General features: G+C 38.1%; 1 protein-coding gene across 7 annotated transcripts in view; it reads right to left on the bottom strand.

The window, feature by feature from the left end:
• NME7 (NME/NM23 family member 7) overlaps positions 1–18,586 on the bottom strand; it is a 270,694-nt gene that overhangs the window by 237,438 nt on the left and 14,670 nt on the right. The window lies entirely within an intron of this gene.

Raw genomic sequence — 18,586 nt, forward strand, 5'->3', positions numbered from 1 at the left:
TATACCCAAGGCTTTTCTTTTCTTTTTTTTTAAGATTTTATTTATTTATTTGACAGAGAGAGACACAGTGAGAGAGGGAACACAAGCAGAGGGAACAGAAGCAGGCTTCCCGTGGAGCAAGGAGCCCGATACCAGGCTCAATCCCAGGACCCTGGGATCATGACCTGAGCCGAAGGCAAACATTTAACGACTAAGCCACCCAGGCGCCCCTACCCAGGGCTTTTCTGATATCAAAAGTAAAACAGGAAATTTTTTCAAATACATTATCAAAATCTCTACTTAATAATGGCTCAACAATAAATTAAGGCATCTTTTCAAGTTTTTATTCCTGATAGTACTAAGCCTGGAGGAAAGGCAGAAAAAATTGAAAATCATACTTCTGTAATCCCACATCAATTATAAATTCAGAAGAAACAAAATATTACCATGGATGGAAAAGTATTCCACCCAATTCACAAGCACTTGGGGTGAAGGATGAGTTTGTGTGTATATGTGCATTTGTGTGCAAGTTAAGTGAAGATGAATATTTCTGAATAATACATGATAATAGTATAAAATCTTCATTACATTTTAGATGTGTCCAATGTAATGAAGCCACTTAACAGGGAAAAGTCCCTTATTCTTCCAGGGACCATGTATTCTGGTACGGCCTCAAGAGAGTATAGGAAACTTAAGATAAGGTGTAAACTCAGCATATAGTGACACAAACATCATCACCTTTAAGCACTAAACATATAGAATGTTTAAAAAGACAGAGAAAAGAAAAGGAAGGAAGAAAGGAAAGAATAAAGAAAAGAAGGCAGGCAGTGCCTTTTTTTTTTTTTTTAGGATACCAAACTATCATTAGCCTGCACGAATCAGTAGGATCCACTGTTTACATTTGATTGCTTACACTTATGACTCGTTCAGTGTTCTCTAAAATGCTATTATTTTAATTAACCTTTACAAATCTTATTTACTTCTCGGAACAGTTAGAACCAAATACTGAATTAAGCAGGTAGGGAGGGAAGGTGAGATAAGCTAACAGTATGTGAGGCATATTTAGAACCTCATCTCAGTTGATTCTTACCACACACCTGCCATGGAAGTTCCCCCTCCCATTTTCACCAACGGTAAATAGGTTCAGAGGGCCTAAGGTTAATTCTCCGGGGATTACAAAGATCAAACACCTAGTCAGGGCCAGAGTTGGGATTCAAAAAAGGTCTGATGCTAAAAATCAATACTCATTTCCAGACATCCAAAGCATTGAATCAAGAAAAACATCAGGAGTTCTGGATCAATCAAAAGAGCAACATAGATGGAAGACAGTGAGAAAGGTCATCTGTCTACAAGGTTCATCTGAGCACTAAAGCAGAGAGTGCAAAGAAATTAGAGATTATTGACAATGGAAAATTAGTTGGGCCTCAATCCTAGAAAGAATAGGACTCATTCTAGAGTTGTAGAGGGCTCTGACAGGTTACTGAAGCACTTTGTATGTGTTTCTGGCAGTAGAACTTAACACGTATTATAAGAGCCAAAGTAATCTTAAGAACAGAGCTAGAGGTATCACAATCCCAGATTTCAAGCTATACTACAAAGCTATAGTAATCAGAACAGTATGGTACTGGCACAAAAACAGACACATAGATCAATGGAACAGAATGAGAGCCCAGAAATAAAGCCATGATTATATGGTCAATTAATCTATGACAAATGAGGAAAGAACATGTAATACGGGAAAGACAGTCTCTTCAATAAATGGTGCTGGGAAACCTGGACAGCTACTTGCGAAAGAATGAAACTGGACCGCTTTCTGACACTGTGCACTAAAATAAACTCCAAATAGATTCAAGACCTATAAGTGAGTCATGAAATCATAAAACTCCTAGAAGAAAATGTAGGTAGTAATATCTTTGACATCCTTAGCAACATTTTTCTAGATATGTCTCCTCAGGCAAGGGAAACAAAAGCAAAAATGAACTATTGGTACTACACCAAAATAAAAAGCTTTTGCACAGCAAAGGAAACCATCAACAAAATGAAAAAGCAACCTGCTGAATGGGAGAAGATATTTGCAAATGATTTATTCAATAAGAGGTTAATACCCAAAATACATGAAGAATTTATTCAACTCAACACCAAAAGCCCCCCAAATAATCCAATTAAAAATGGGCAGAGGGCCTGAATAGACATTTTTCCATACAGATGGCCAACAGACACATGAAAAGATGTTCAACATCACTAATCCTCAGGGAAATGTAAATCAAAATCATAATGAGATACCACCTTTTGCCTGTTAGAATGGCTAGAATCAAAAAGACAAAAAATAACAAGTGTGGGGGAGGATGTGGAGAAAAAGGACCACTCCTGCACTGTTGGTGGGAATGTAAATTGGTGCAGCCACTGTGGGAAACAGCGCGGAGGTTCCTCAAAAAATTAAAAATAGAATTACCATATAATTCCACTAATGGGTATTTACCCAAAGAAAATGAAAACACTAACCTGAAAAGATATATGCAGCCTTATGTTTACTGCAGCATTATTTACAATAGCCAAGTGTCCATCAATAGATGAACAGATAAAGAAGATATGATATATATATGCCTATATATATGTAGATATATATAGTCCATCAATATATATAGTGTCCATCAATAGATGAATAAAGAAGATGTGAGCTATACACACACACACACACACACACACACACACACACAATGGAATGGCATATCACCCAGTCACCAAAAAAAAAAAGAGAGAGAGATCTTGACAATACAGATGGACCTAGAGGGTATAATGCTAAGTGAAATAAGTCAGAGAAAGACCACATGACTTCACTTTTATGTAGAACCTAAAAGACAAATGAAAAACAAACAAAAAGCAGAAACTGACCCATACTGAGAACAAACTGATGGTTGCCGAAGGGGAAAGGGTGGGAAGGAGGATGGGCAAAATGGGGAAAGGGAGTGGGAGATACAGGCTTCCAGTTATGAAATATGTAAGTAATAAATAAGGATAAAATGTACAGCATAGGGAATATAGCCAATGGTATTATAATAGCACTGTATAGTGACAGATGGTAGCTAAATGTGTGGTGAGCATAGCATAATGTATAGACTTCTTGAATCACTATGTTGTACACCTGAAACTAATGTAACATTGTGTGTCAACTATACCTCAATTTTTTTAAAAAAGACATGTTGTAAGAGATCAGGAAAAGGAGTTACACAGAGTCAATATCAGATTTCTAGGGAATAAAAATCAGTTCACAGAATAGAAAAGCATGCCTAAAAGAGAAAAAACTGCAGTGGTAACAGTAATGGCGTGGCATTATGTATTCAAAGACCTAGCAGATGTTAGACATCTGTCTGGAAATGTCTTATTTCACCTCCATTATTCTGAAGGGTATTTTTGCTGGTTATAGAATTCTGTTTTATAACTAACAGCTTTCCAGGAATGCATCTTGAAAAACAGTACTCTGGATTCTTCTGCCCCAAAACAATAACTCAAGAAATCATCCCAAGAAACTTTAGTTTCTCAAAGAAATGTATTTTTAAAAACCAGAGGACATTATATACCAATACATCTGAAACAGTACTGTATTTCTAGTTTCTCAAGTTGTAAACAATGAAATTTTAAACGGCTGCTGCTTGCGTATTTTACAATTATAGAACTCCAAAGGGTCATTGTTAAGATATAAATATTAACTGATAGTCATCAAAGGGTCAAATTGTATAGTTGACTCTTAAACAACTTAGGGGTTAGGGCACCCAACCATGCTCAATCCAAAAATTGAGCATAACTTTTGACTCCTATAGGAGCCAAGGGCAGGCTGTCTAAAATGTGTCACAATGGCATACTGATTATTTTGAATTTAAGCCACTTGGGAAACAGCCAGTGAATGTCAGGACACTCAGAGCCCCCTCCCCAAAACATAAAATAAAACTTCCATATGAAAGATACCCTCCCTGTACTAAGAAGACATCCTTATCACCAGATATAGAAACTTTAAAACTGACAAAGCTATAGAAACAAACCTTGTTACTTTTTTTCTAATTTATTACCTCAGCCCAAATTCCCCCTTAGAATTCCTTACTAATTAAAGCTCCCAAACATCCATTTTCCTTATCCTGCCAATTCCTCACAAATTTATTGTCTCTTTGTCTAAAGAATATAAAAACTACCTCTTTTGGTCATTTATTTAGATCTCGATTTCATTATTGGGTCTCTATGCACATACACAACTTCCTTTTTTTTTTCTCATTACTGTCTCATGTAAATTTAATTCTTAGTCCAGCTGGAAGACCTCTAAGGGTAGAGGAAGAATTTTTCATTCCAGTGAAACTTAACTACTAGTCACCTACTGTTGGCTGAAAGCCTTCCTAATAACATAAGCAGTCAACACATACTTCATACGTTATATGTATGAAGTAGTGTATTCCTACAAGAGACTAAGCTAGAAAAAAGTTATCTTAAAAATCATAAGGAAAATACAGTACTGTACCTATATTTACTGAGAAAAATCTGCTTAAAGGCTGCAGGAGTGCTACCAACACTGCCTCCATCTTTGGCCCTCCATCTTGTTCTCCCTCTGGCACACAGATGGCGCCACTTTGAGATAACCACACTGTGACCTCACCACCATGCCCCTTGCCCCCTAAAACTTGGGGATTGAGGTCTGAATAGGGGCAGCAAACAGCTGCCTAGTGTCCTGGGTTATCCCTCTGTCCAACTGCCCAATCCCCCGGCAGCAAATTACCCTGAATAAAATGCTATCCCTAATGGTACGGAGTGGCTTGCTTTGTTTCTTCAGTATTAAAGGGCCTGCTCAGTCTGGAGGATCCATTACTGACCATCCTTCACCTTTTAACATAGGTGGACTGGGCTGGACAGGGGCAGCAGTGATGGCCCTGGCTCCCAGTGGTGGTGCCATCCGGCAGCCTGGTGGCCTCCGCTCGTTAGGGGCGGCGTTGGGGGCCATGGGCAGTATTACTGGAGGTGCAGTACCGCTGGCCCATCTGCCTGGAGGCGTACCACTGGCCCACGGCTTTTGGCAGCTGTGCGAGGCCACAGGACCAGGGTGCCACCAAGGGAGTAGTTTGTGCCCAGCAGTAAAGGGCCGAGGCCCCAGGCCACCCCTGCACAGCCCTGGACCTGGCACCAGAAGACATGGTGGGGGCTAGGGGGAGACTCGAGAGCCAGGAGTATGGGGCTCCATGCACAGGGCCCTCCTTGCCTTCTGGACATGTTCCTCCTCTTCAATCCAGGCTCCTCCCACCAGGCCCCAGCACTGGACGTCACCCCAACCGCCCCCCAACAGTACATGGGGTGACCTGTAGCCCAGGGGCTGCTGACAGCGAGCAAGCTTTCCTGGGTACTCAGAGGACAGCAGGCATGACCTCTGCAATAGTCACCTTCGATTTAGTCCTGTGGAGCCTGGGGCAGGCTGTTGTAAATAAATGCCTTGTCGCTTTTCCTGCCAACTCTTATAAACAAACAAAAAATGCGTAAGTGGATCCGGCAGTTCAAATCCAAGTTGTTCAAGGGTCAACCCTATATTGAGGATAGGAGGACAGGAGTGGAAATGTTTACAAAGTTGAATGAATAAGACTGTTGAAGCAGCTTAGAATCTAATTCAGAAAAGACTCCTAGTTATTAAAGTTTTTTTTTAATCACAGAAAGTACATACAATTTAGGAACAGGTACTTCTTATTTTAATATCATTTCTTTTCCATATGTTTAAAACTCCATTATAACAGTGGCTTCCAAACTTTGAATTATCACTCACAGTTATAACTTCACATCATGACCCAATACATTCATACCTGTAAATATATTACTGACAAATTTCACACAGCAATATTTATCCTTACTGTGTGCTGTGGACTAAGATTATTTTCTATTCTACTTTTTTTTTTAAACATGCTGAACTGACTTCATGACCTACAAATAAGGTCAAAAACCTCTGAAAGACACCATGTAACCCCCCACCCTCTCCCTCCACACTCAGACCGAGCACTCTTAAAAAAAAAAAAGTTTTTCCCTATTAGAACTAAGCAACATATCAGTCACTAAAATAAATGTGCTAACTTAAGAACTGACTATAAAGGGGAACAACTATATAGTCAAAGAACTGGAGGAAATCATTTTTGAGGGATAATTTAATTCACCCTGGCTACTGACCCATCCTTGCATTGAGGAGAGTAGCAGCTCCAAGGGCAGGGAAAGTGCGAGTCTGCAGCTCAGTGAGGTTGTAAGGAGACAGCACTGGTGCTGCTACTGGGCCAGGACTGTGTGGAACGAGGAGTCACACGCCTTAAAATCATCACAGAAAGATGAAGCAAGAGGGAAGCACTGTTTCTGAATCACTGACCTAAAACAGAGTCCAGTGAAAGGGCCATGTGTCACTTCGCCGGAATTAAGCAGCTCTATTCTAGCCAGCGAGAACAATCACTTCTATAGAACCAGTTCCATAGCTAAACATCAAGTTTCAAATGTGTTCAAGGTCTTGAATATTTATCTCTATATATTATTTGAATCTATGAGATCATAACTCAATGCCACATCGTTTTTCTCTCTTCCATCAAGCAGTGACATACTAGGTGAATTAAAAAAACAATCAGACTTGCCGCAAGCTTTGTTAGTGTATTTCTCCTTACATTTTCTTACTTGCCCAAGGTGGGGAGCGAACCTTGGCGGCTTCCCTCCTTTCCTACAGCATCTCACAAGTCGGCCATCTTTACAAATCAATACAAGTTTAACAAAGGATTCTCATTACTATTTTAAAAAATCATTTAGTGGACTATGAAGAACTAGGAAATTTTGGCCAAAGTTGTAAAATACTAGTTCTACTCATGACTGGACAGCAGTGAACAACCTCCATGGTGCTCTGGTTTACCAATTAATACATGGAAATGTTTAAGATCTTAGCAGTGTAAAACCGTTTGCACATTTCAGCTTATTGTAGTCCTTCTACCTTCATCCTCTTTTCTACTCTTCCAAATTGTAAAGTATGTAACACTGACATAAATTAAAATGTCTTCAATTGAATCCTGTTTATTGAGCAAAAGCTATAAAAAAAAGAGAGAGAGAAGAAAATCTATCACACACAGGTTTGCCAAAATAAAAGCCCATCCACTCAGGAAAATGGTGGGTCTTCTAACTAGCTACACTCCTTGTCATTGAACTACAGAGCTGTAACTTCCTTTTTCTTTTGAGGTACATAGCAAGGGTGGGTCAATAGCCAAGCACAAACTGTTATTTACAGAGGTGGGGGGAGGGGTGTGGGACTCAGGGAACCAGTTCTTACCCACCATCACATCTTAGGATAAACTGGCTGGCTCCTTTTGGAAGATGAGTAAAGGTGAGTACAGATATATTCTATAATGATAGTATGTAAATAACTGGCCTATTTAGTTTTTCCAGGGACAAACCAAAACAGGATCAGACTTCAATTCTGAATATTGCTTACATAAACACTTAAATACACTACAGACCTGAATCAATGATATGTGCCATATATCTTGTAATTTATGATACTTCTCATAAAACTTTGAACACCCTCTCTCAGTTCCTTCAAAATCTTCTCACATTTTCTTGTCAAAGACACAATTCAAATTCCACCTGCTCAATAACATTCTCCACGAGCCTCCCAGGTGAAAGATATTTTTCAGCATTTTGAAATCCCTTTGCACTTTATCTGAGCCTTAGGAAGCATATGTATAGTTGTTTACATACACATCTTATTTTTCTACTATAATGTAACTTCCTGAGGACAAAAATGAGGGCATCATTCATCCTTATAACCCTCAAAGCACCTACCCCAGTGCCTTCTACAAGTTGGCACTCAGCCAATACCTAATCAATGTTTCAATATTAGACTCACAGAATAATCAATTCCTTTTGAAAACTGTTTCAGTACCTACTACAGCATACTTGAGCCAGGTATTTACATGGCTATTTTATGTTATTTATTGCAAGATTACAAAAGATTCCATTGTATATGTATTTTTATATCTTACTACTTTGCTTCTACCTCTTCTACCTTGCATATCTATTAATTTAGGTGATTGTTCATTGCTTGTCATCTAACATGTACAAGTTTTTTTAACATGTATCAGCCGAGTCACATACAGTTTTTGCATTCAGTTTAATTAATCAATGATTAGCACAAGCTTAATTAATCAATAAACAAACAAAATAGTACTTTCTAAGCTCCTACAAGGCCCATGCCTTTTGGATGACAACTGAGGTACCCACCCTCAACTCCTACAAACACCCCTGTGGGGGAGGGGAAAGAGATATGGCACCAGGCACTACACCTGACTCTTCCTGTCTGATTATTCCTAAAAGTTGAACATCAGATTTTTCTATCAAAAGGCATATAAGGGCGCCTGGGTGGCTCAGTTGGTTAAGCGACTGCCTTCGGCTCAGGTCATGATCCTGGAGTCCCTGGATCGAGTCCTGCATCGGGCTCCCTGCTCGGCAGGGAGTCTGCTTCTCCCTCTGCCCCTCCCCCCTCTCATGTGCTCTCTCTCTCATTCTCTCTCTCTCAAATAAATAAAATCTTTAAAATAAATAAAAATAAATAAAAACAAAAAAATACCACTGACTTATCCACTTAAAAATGGCAAAGATGGTAAATTAAGGTTATGCGTATTATATACCACAATAAAAAAAAAATGGGGAAAAACCCGACCACAGATGATCAGATACTCCCCTCCTGCACTCACTTATTCATTCCAAAAATATGTATCAACTGCTTATTTTCTGCCAAGTTCTGAGGTTCATTCTGTAAATTCTAAGCAACAGTCCCTGGCTTTAAGGAAATTAGTAACATAAAGCCTAAATATCTAAATACATCATTACAAGTCAATATGACAAGAACAGTAATAGTGATAGTCAAGAGCTAGCACTTCTACTGGGCACTTGCTATGTGCTAAGTACCTAGTTCCAAGCACTTGTGTGTTTTACCCAAACAACATTATGAGAGCGATGGTACTATTATCTCCATTCTATAGATCATGAAACTAAGGCTCAGGTAAGTTAAGAAACATGCCCAAGATTACACAGCTTATAAACAGGTGATTCCAGATCCCATGCTCTTAACCTTTCTCCTCAGAGTGGTAAAAAAGGGCCTCTGAGGGAAACAGGACCAAGCAGCCTACATACGCTGCTCTGTTTGCTAGGTCTCCAGAATCCCCAACTAAGCTTTCAATTGAACTGCCATTAAAACAAATCAGGTCTTAAAAAAAGCAACATGATGATAACAATCAGGCCACACTTATCAGACTTGTAATTCCAACAATGCATTGAAAATGTACACTATACTCTATAATGCCATATTCCAGGAAAATTACTTCACAATACACAACAAAATGTTTTTGTTCATACAAAAGTGCTCCCTTGCTTAAATCACACAGAAACAGGCTTACATAATACATTGTGGAGAAAAGTGCTGAACTAAGTAGAAATCAGACTTTCAGAATGTGCGTATTTAAAAGTCAGTAACTGATCTCAATTTATTTCAAGCCAATTATCTGCTTCCAGACATTCTAGATGAACTACACTGATGATAAAGTTTAGAGTTCCACAGACTTCTAAAGTTTAATCCAAGTCTCCCTGTACCCATATCCACCCTTAATGGTACTGTAACAGACATCAATAGTGTATGAGAAGCTGCCACCTCAAACCAGCTGCTTCTAGTAGGGTTAGTGAAAAATTAGTTTCCATTGAGCAAACTTCACTTTGCCTTGAACATTCTGAGAACACAGTAGATCATTAAAGATTTATTACCTGACGTAGTAGGCAAATAAACATAGTGATTCCTATTGCTTTACCCAAAGGCCACAGTGAAAGTACAACAGAAATGAAGACAACCAAAAGGTTTCTATTTTTCCATTACCACAGAGCTAGACTTTAACCACTAACTTGTTTTGTACTAAACTTTTACCAAATAGTCTTCCTCCAGGGCTTCTTTCAAGGAGCAAGTATTCTCTTACACTGGACTGTGTCAAACATTAACCTTACTTTTGTATGGCCAGAACCAGTTTTGAGCCTGTCCAGATTGTTCTCAGAGGGCTATTGCTTGTTCCCTCATAAACCCACCTTGAAAGGCAAACAGAAGGTGAACTCAAGTGAAAAGGGTCTTCATGTGGAGAATCTAATTTACTAACTCCAGCTTAGTATTTCTCATTAATAAAGTCAAAGAAACAGATTACACTAGGAAGAAAAGGTAGGCAAATTATTAAATTTAGTTAATTATCCTATTTCACTTAAATTCTTTTAAGGACTAAGTGAAACTGTTGCAATTATTTTTACCTTTAAAAAAAATTCAGTTTAAGGCCAAATGTCTTCTCCCTTGGTGAAAAATACGATGTTTGACATAAGAATTTGACATGTTTCTAAGATTTTATTTTCTTTAAAAAAAAAAAAAGTCATTTTGAGACAGTATCTCAGAAGTCGAATACATTATTTGTCTTTACAGAAAAAAGTCAATGCTGCAGTAAACAGAGCACAAACTCATGTGTCTCCCCAACTATGATGCTTAGGAATGCACTTTCAACTTAATTCCCGCCTAATTTTGTTAAAGCATGAAAAATGTCAGGAAAGAACCATTTCTACCGTGTGAATGTAAATCAGGAAACTGATCAAACAAGATGGAACCATTTTAAAAGGCTCACATCCAGTTTCAGGAAAGAAAAAGCTTTTTAAAACTCTCTTAGCTTGGCCTGTAGATTCTTGGAAATCTTCCCTCTTGGACTTCTAGAGATAACTACTGTAAATTTAGGGCCAAACTGTCATGGAAAAACACAATGCCACAAGCTGTCTACCTGGGGAAAACCTTCTCTTTCAAAAGCCTTCTCTTAAAGGAAACAGAATCACTATAAAGTCTTCTAAGACCAACCCCAGACAACTGATAATCCTGTGCTTGGAATCTGATTTTCACTCAATTTCAAAGATCAAAGGAATATTGACTGTAAGGAAGCAGAGGCTCAAACAAGTTAAGTGACTTGGCAGGAGTTTTGTGACCTGTTAAGTAGCAGAGCTTAACAAAGATCCTTGTTTCTTGATTGGCTAGTTTAATGTTCCCACAGTAGAACACGGGGTTGTCATCTGGCAGTCCTGCGTAATACAAATTCTCTCTCTAATCAAATTATGAGCTTCTGGAAAATAGAAACTACATTATTTATTTCTTTTGAAATTCCAGGGTGACTTTCCTAATTCTGGGACCTTAAAAGTAATCAAATAAATACTACCAAAATAAAGATCTAAAGGAGTAAATAAACATGTTCAGCACTAGATCTTGATAAAATGGCAAAAATCAGCTCCAAGATTCAAAAAACCCCCAACACACTACTATATGTTTATTTGTATTTCCAGAAAGATTTTGAAAGAGGACATCTTTCCTCACTCTTTTGGGTAAGTATGGCTTCTCTGATTAACACCTTAATAAATACACTTGATAAAATATTAACTAACTCTGGGACAAGAGATCCATCAAGGACCACTTTTCATCAATTAACTGAACCACAACACTCCAAAAAGAGAAACAGATCTAACCAAACAAATACATAAAAATAAATAGAACAGAAAATCCAGAAATGAACCTACGGTTCTATGCTCAATTAATCTTCGACAAAGGAGGAAAGAATATCTAATGGTAAAAAGACAGGTTCTTCAACAAATGGTGCTGGGAAAACTGGACAGCTGTTTAACATGCAAAAGAAGGAAACTGGACCACTTTCTTACACCATACACAAAAAATAGCTTCAAAATTGATTAAAGACCTAAATGTGAGACCTGAATCCATAAAAATCCTAGAAGAGAACACAAGCAATAAGTTCTTTGACATTGGCCATAGCAACTTCTTTCTAGATACGTCTCCGGAGGCAAGGGAAACAAAAGCAAAAATAAACTATTGGGACTAGATCAAAATAAAAACTTCTGCACATTGAAGGAAACAATTAACAATTCTAAAAGGCAACCTACAGAATGGGAGAAGATATTTGCAAATACATATCCAACAAAGGGTTAGTATCCAAAACATATAAAGAACTTATACAACTCAACACCCAAAAAACAAATAATCCAATTAAAAATGGGCAGAAGGGGCACCTGGGTGGCTCAGTCGGTTAAGCGTCTGCCTTCCGCTCAGCTCAGATCATGATCCCAGCGTCCTGGGATCGAGCCCCACATCAGAGTCAGCTTCTCCCTCTCCCTCTGCCTGCCATCCCCCCTGCTCGCTCACTTGCTCTCTCTGTCAAATAAATAAACAAAATCTTTAAATAAATAAATAATAAAATGGGCAGAAGACATGAATCAACATACAGACACAGACACATGAAAAGACACTCAATATCACTGATCATCAGGGAAATGTAAATCAAAACTACAATGAGATATCACCTCACACCTGTCAGAATAGCTAAAATCAATAACACAAGAAACAAGTGTTGGTGAGAATGTGGAGAAAAAGGAACCCTCCCACACTGTTAGTGGGAATGCAAACTAGTACAACCACTGTGGAAAACAGTTATGGAGGTTCCTCAAAAAGTTAAAAATGGAATTACCTTACAATCCAACAATCATACTATGAGGTATTTACCCAAAGAATATAAAAATACTAATTCAAAGGGATACATGCACCCCAATGTTTATAGCAGCATTATCTACAATAGCCAAATTATGGAAACAGCCCAAGCATCCAATGACTAATGAATGGATAAAGAAGTGATACACACACACACACACACACACACAAACACACACACACAATGGAATATTACTCAGCCATAAAAAATGAAATCTTGCCATTTGCAATGATATGGATGGAGCTACAGAGTATTATGCTAAGCAAAATAATTCAGTCAGAAAAAAAAAGACAAATACCACATGATTTCACTCATACGTGGAATTTAAGAAATAAAATAAGCAAAGAGAAAAAAGAGAGAGGCAAACCAAGAAACAGATATTTAACTATAGAGAACCAACTGATGGCTACCAGAAGGGAGATGGGTGGGGAGATGGGTTAAATGGGTGATGGGGATTAAGGAGTACACTTGTTGTGATGAGCACTAGGTGATGTATGGAAGTGTTGAATCACCATATTGTATATCTGAAACCAGTATTACACTGTATGTTAACTAACTGGAATTTAAATAAAACCTTTAGGGGCACTTGGGTGGCTCAGTCAGTTTAGCATATGCCTTCAGCTCAGGTCATGATCCCAGGGGCCTGGGATTGAGCCCCACATCTGGCTCCCTGCTCAACAGAGAGTCTGCCTCTCCCCCCGCTTGTGCTTGTGCGCTCTCAAATAAATAAATTAAAAAATAAAATAAAAATTTTAAAATAAATTATATATATAATTATACATATATGCACACAGGGTCTAGTCATAGTAGCAAAAGAATATTAAGCAATTTTATACTATTCACTTAATATTCAATTACAAATTGGGGGAACCTTTGCTCACTTGTGTCATATCTAAGAAGGCTTTGTCTAACCCAAGGTCATGAAAATTTATTGATTTATTCCTATATTTTCTTCTAAGAGCCTTATTGTTTTAGCTCTTACATTTAGGTCTATAATCCATCTTGAGCTACTTTTCATTTTAGGGTCTAAATTTATCTTTTTTGCATGTGTATATTCAACCATCTCAGCACCATTTGTTGAAAAGACTACTCTTTTCTCGTTGAATGACATTAGCAATTTTTTCTTGAAAATCAACTTACCATAAAAGGTTTATGTCTCCATTTATTGAGATCTTCAATTTTACTCAGCAATGTTTTGTAGTTTTCAGTGTATACCTCTCACTTCCACTAAAAATTTCTATTTTATCCTTTGGATGCTGTTGTGAATGGAACTGATTTCTTAATTTCCTTTTCAGATTGTCCACTGAAATATACAGGAAAAGAAGTATATAGAAATACAACTGATTTTTGTATGTTGATCTTATATTCTGCAACCTTGAACATATTAACTATAATAGTTGTTTTTCAGATTCCCTAGGATTTTCTACATATAGGGTCATGTCATCTATGAATAAAGACAATGTTACTTCTTCCTATTGTACCTGGGTGCCTTTTCTTTCTTTTTTTTTTCTTGCCTGACTGCAGTGGATACAACCTCCATCACAATGTTGTATAAAACTGGTATATAAAACTGCCTTGTTCCCTCCCTTGGGAAGAAAGCATTCACATTTTCATCATTAAGAATGTTGTCAGCTGTAGGCTTTTTGTGCCCCCCACCCCACCCAGTCAGGTTAAAGAAGTTCTCTTCTGTCCCTAATTTGTTGAGACTTTTTATTATGAATGGTATTGGATATTGTAAAATGTTTCTGTGTGTCTATTAATCATCATACGAGTTTTATCCCTTATTTTATTAATATATTTATTTTCAGATGTTAAAACAACTTTGCATTCTTGGTGTAAATCACATGGGTTGTGTTGCATAATACTTTCTATATGTTGCTGGATTCAGTTTGATTATTTTGTTAAGGATTTGTGCATCTATATTCACAAGGGATATCGGTCTGTAGTTTTCTTGTGATGTCTTCTCTGGTTTTGGTATAAGGGTATTACTGGCTTCATTGAATTAATTGGGAAGTATTCCCTCCTCCTTTCTTTTCCAGAAGAATATGTGAAAGACTGGTATTATTTATTATTTAAATGTTTGATAGAATTCACCAGAGAAGTCATCTGGGCCTGAGCTTTTTTTTGTGGAAAGATTTTTAATTGCTAATTCCATTGCTTTGCTTGGTATAGATCTATTCAGTTTCTCTACTTCTCCTTGAGTCCATTTTTACTAATTTATGAATTTCAAGGACTTCCCCTTTTCATCAAAGTTGACTATTTTGATAGCATAAAGTTGTTCACAGTATTCCCTTATAATCCTCTTAATTTGTGTAGGGTCAGTAGAGACGTTCCTTCTTTCATTCCTAACTGGTAATTTGTATCTTTGGTCTTCTTTTCTCAGTCAGTCTAACTAAATTTTGTCCCTGTTAACCATTTCAAAGAATCAATATTTTGTTTCATTGACTTTCTCCATTGTTTCTGTTTTCTATTTTACTGGTTTCCTCTCTAATCTTTATTTTGATCCTGCTACTTGCTTTAGGTTTAGTTTGTTCTTATTTTTCCCTTTTCTAGTTTCTTAAGGCAGAAGCTTAGACTACTGATTTGTAATCTCTTTTCTTTTCCAAAACAGGCATTTCTCCTTGATTTCTTAACGTTTCAGTAGCTAGGACTTGGGTCTTTGGACCTCCTGCCTCTACCTACACACACTGTCTTGATGATCTTGTCTGGTCTCAACGGCTTTCCATACATGCGTATACTGACAGCTCTCAGGCTAGACCTCTTCCTCTGGATTACAGGGTCATATACCCAACCTCTTACCTTAGATATCAAACAAACATCTCTAATTTAACAGGCCCCAAACCAAACTCCTGCTCCTGGCCCCCTTACCAGACTCACTCCTCCACCAGTCTCGCACATCTCTGTTTATAGCAACTCCACCCTTACAACTGCTCCAGGGTCATCTTTTAACTCTATCCTTGACTCACTCTTTCTCCCACATACCAAATCCAATCCATCAGAAAACTGTTAGCTCTACCTGCAAAATACATACACCCTAATCACTTCAGTAGCTCCACTGCAACCACACTTCAAGCCACCATACCCTCTCACCTACATTATACCTTATAACTGGTCTTTTCCAACCTTGACCCCCCTGCCCTACATCTATTCTCAAAAAAACAGCCAGTGGGAGGGACCCTGTAAAAACTGAAGCTGAACCACCACACTCCTACGCTTAAAACCTGCAGATTCAGACTTCCTATTTCTATCAGAGTAAAGTCAAGCATTTTCAATGGCCAAAAACCCCTACAAGATCTGGCCTCCAATTGCCTGTTCGATCTCATCCCCCACAACTGTCACTGTTGCTTACTTTGCCCTAGCCACACTGTTTCCTGAACATCCTTAGGTAGCATCTTCCCACCTAAGAGCCTCTCCATTGGCTGTCCTCCTTCCTGGAATACTTTTCCTCCAACATCCATGTGACTCACCCTTTTTCACCCTGAAGTCTTTGCTCAACTATCACTTCTCTATGAGACTGACCCTGACTATGTCTCCCTAAATTGCATTCACTGCCACCACCAGCACACCCAATGATTAGTAGTCTCTCATTTTCCCGATAGCATTTAACACCTTCAAATATCCTGTTATACTTAATAGTTTAGTGTTTAATAGAATGTAAACCCTTTTAAGGCAGAGATTTTTGTGTTTTCTTCATAGATGCATCCCCAGAGACTAGGTATATACATGGTAGGTATTATTAAATATTTGTTGAATGAGTAAGTATATTTAAAAAGCAGAATTTATCTACCAGCCATTATAAAATGAAAAAGTATAAATGCCTGAAAAGTTGAATTTCTTCATTCCTTCATTCAGTCAATAAAAAGTGAGCTTCTTCTCTTTGCCAGGTACTGCAGCAGACCCTGGGGATATTCAAGACAGACAAGGCCCTGTTGACATGGAGCTTGCTTACTAATTTTGTCTCTCCTCATAGGATGTAAAAAAAAAAATTTAAAAATACACAGGATAATTCCTATAATAATAAATGTTACAAAGACAACAGAATACGTAAGTTAATGTGTTCATGACAGAAAGATAGGGATTCCCCCTGCTAGATGTCATCTGAAGTAAAACCAGGATGAGGAGAAGCCATTCATGCAGAAACCTGGGGAGTAAATATTTCAGGGAGACAAAAAGTATAAAGTTTGGAGTGGGAAATGCAGTTTGGTAAATTCAAGAAACAAAAAAGCCAGTATGACCTGAAGGTGGTGTTCGAGGGGGGGCACAGTGGGATGGCATCCTGCCTCCATTGTGGAAACCCTAAACCCACCCCAACATTTTTAGCAAATGACATGCATGGGGAATGTATTTTTATATCACCTTCTCCCTCCTGCAATCCCTCTTCTGCTCCTTTATCCCTCTCGGAAAAGTGCCAATGGCATAGATAACCAATTCAAGGAGACTGTTCTCTAGCTGACCTAGTACTTCTGTGTAAATTTGAAAAAGTTGTGCCTTACTCAGAACATTTTGTTATCTATTAGAAAAAATATTTAATAAACAAGCATATCTCCAGCTCACTCGCCATTGGGCAATGCAAACATGCACAGCAGTATGCAGAGATAGAGGAGGATAGCTTTATGCAAACCAAACTGGTTCCACTGTTCCTGTTTCAAATACCAAATGCTGCAGATGCTACACATGCAGATTTGCATGCATTGCAAATTATTACTATTCAGCATTAGTTGTAGTTGGCAACTGATTCTGTTTGGACCACCCTCATGAGAAAAGAGTCTGAGTATTGTATCAATGACTGGAGAAAAATATTATGAGCACGGCCAAGTCCTGCAGATTCAATCAGCTGTAGCATGAATGTGTCTCTATAAAAGTGGTGAAAGTTGCTCCACTCTTTCAGCATGTGTTAGAACTACTAATCACCTAAGTCTATCTAAGGAGCTCTGTGGGATAATCTCTTCTACCCTTTGGAATACTTTTGCCTATATTATATTATGGGTGAATATAATATGGGTTAATAATCATATAATGATTCATGGGTTATTTTAGCTTAGCAGTTTACTGTTTTAGGATTTTTTTTTACAAGATAAAGCATATTTTGGTGGAGTAACAGATTCTAAAAAATTCCAGTTTAATTGCAAATGAGGCCATTTTTTTCCATAATTAAGGCTTCAGCTTTCTAACTAACTTACGAAAGGAAAAAATATGTGTCTTTGACTTTACAAGAAATAATCTGTGGTACTGTGTACTCTGTGCTTTCTATATGGATGGCATTAATATGTCACATCAATATGACTGAAATTAATAAGCAACTAATAAAATCCATATAGATCTTTTCCTGAAAGAATGTTTCCAATGGGGGTGCCTGGGTGGCTCAGTTGTTAAGCGTCTGCCTTCAGCTTGGGTGGTGATCCCAGGGTCCTGGGATCGAGCCCAGCATCGGGCTCCCTGCTCGGCGGGAAGCCTGCTTCTCCCTCTGCCACTACCCCTGCTTGTGTTACCTCTCTTGCTGTGTCTCTCGCTGTGTCTCTTGCTGTGTCTCTGTCAAATAAATAAATAAAATCTTAAAAAAAAAAAAAAAAGAATGTTTCCAATGGTGAGAGAGTGCCACCTACTGTTCACTGTGGATTTCAATACAGCCAGGCCACACAGTCCTTCCACATTAAATCATCACAATTTTTCAGAGGCCATTAATTATCAAAATATGAATTATGACTTCCTGAAGAAATGTTTTATCACTATATGCTCTAGAAACTGAGTTTTCAAAAAATTAAAAGTCTTCACTTCTAAAAAAAATAAGTCTTCACTTCTCTCTATAGCTACAAAAAAATTATTACTAAAACAATTTTTAAAGATTTATGTATTTATTTTTAGAGAGAAAGAGAGAGAGTGAGCGGGGCAGAGGGAGAAAAAGAATCCTCAAGCAGACTCCTCACTGATCGGGGAGCCCGATGCAGGGCTCAATCCCAGGACCCTGAGATCATGACCTGAGCAGAAATCAAGAGTTGGCCACTTGACCGACTGAG

This window comes from Phoca vitulina, unplaced genomic scaffold (assembly GCF_004348235.1).
Source record: "Phoca vitulina isolate PV1807 unplaced genomic scaffold, GSC_HSeal_1.0 scaffold54, whole genome shotgun sequence".
NCBI classification, from domain to species: domain Eukaryota; kingdom Metazoa; phylum Chordata; class Mammalia; order Carnivora; family Phocidae; genus Phoca; species Phoca vitulina.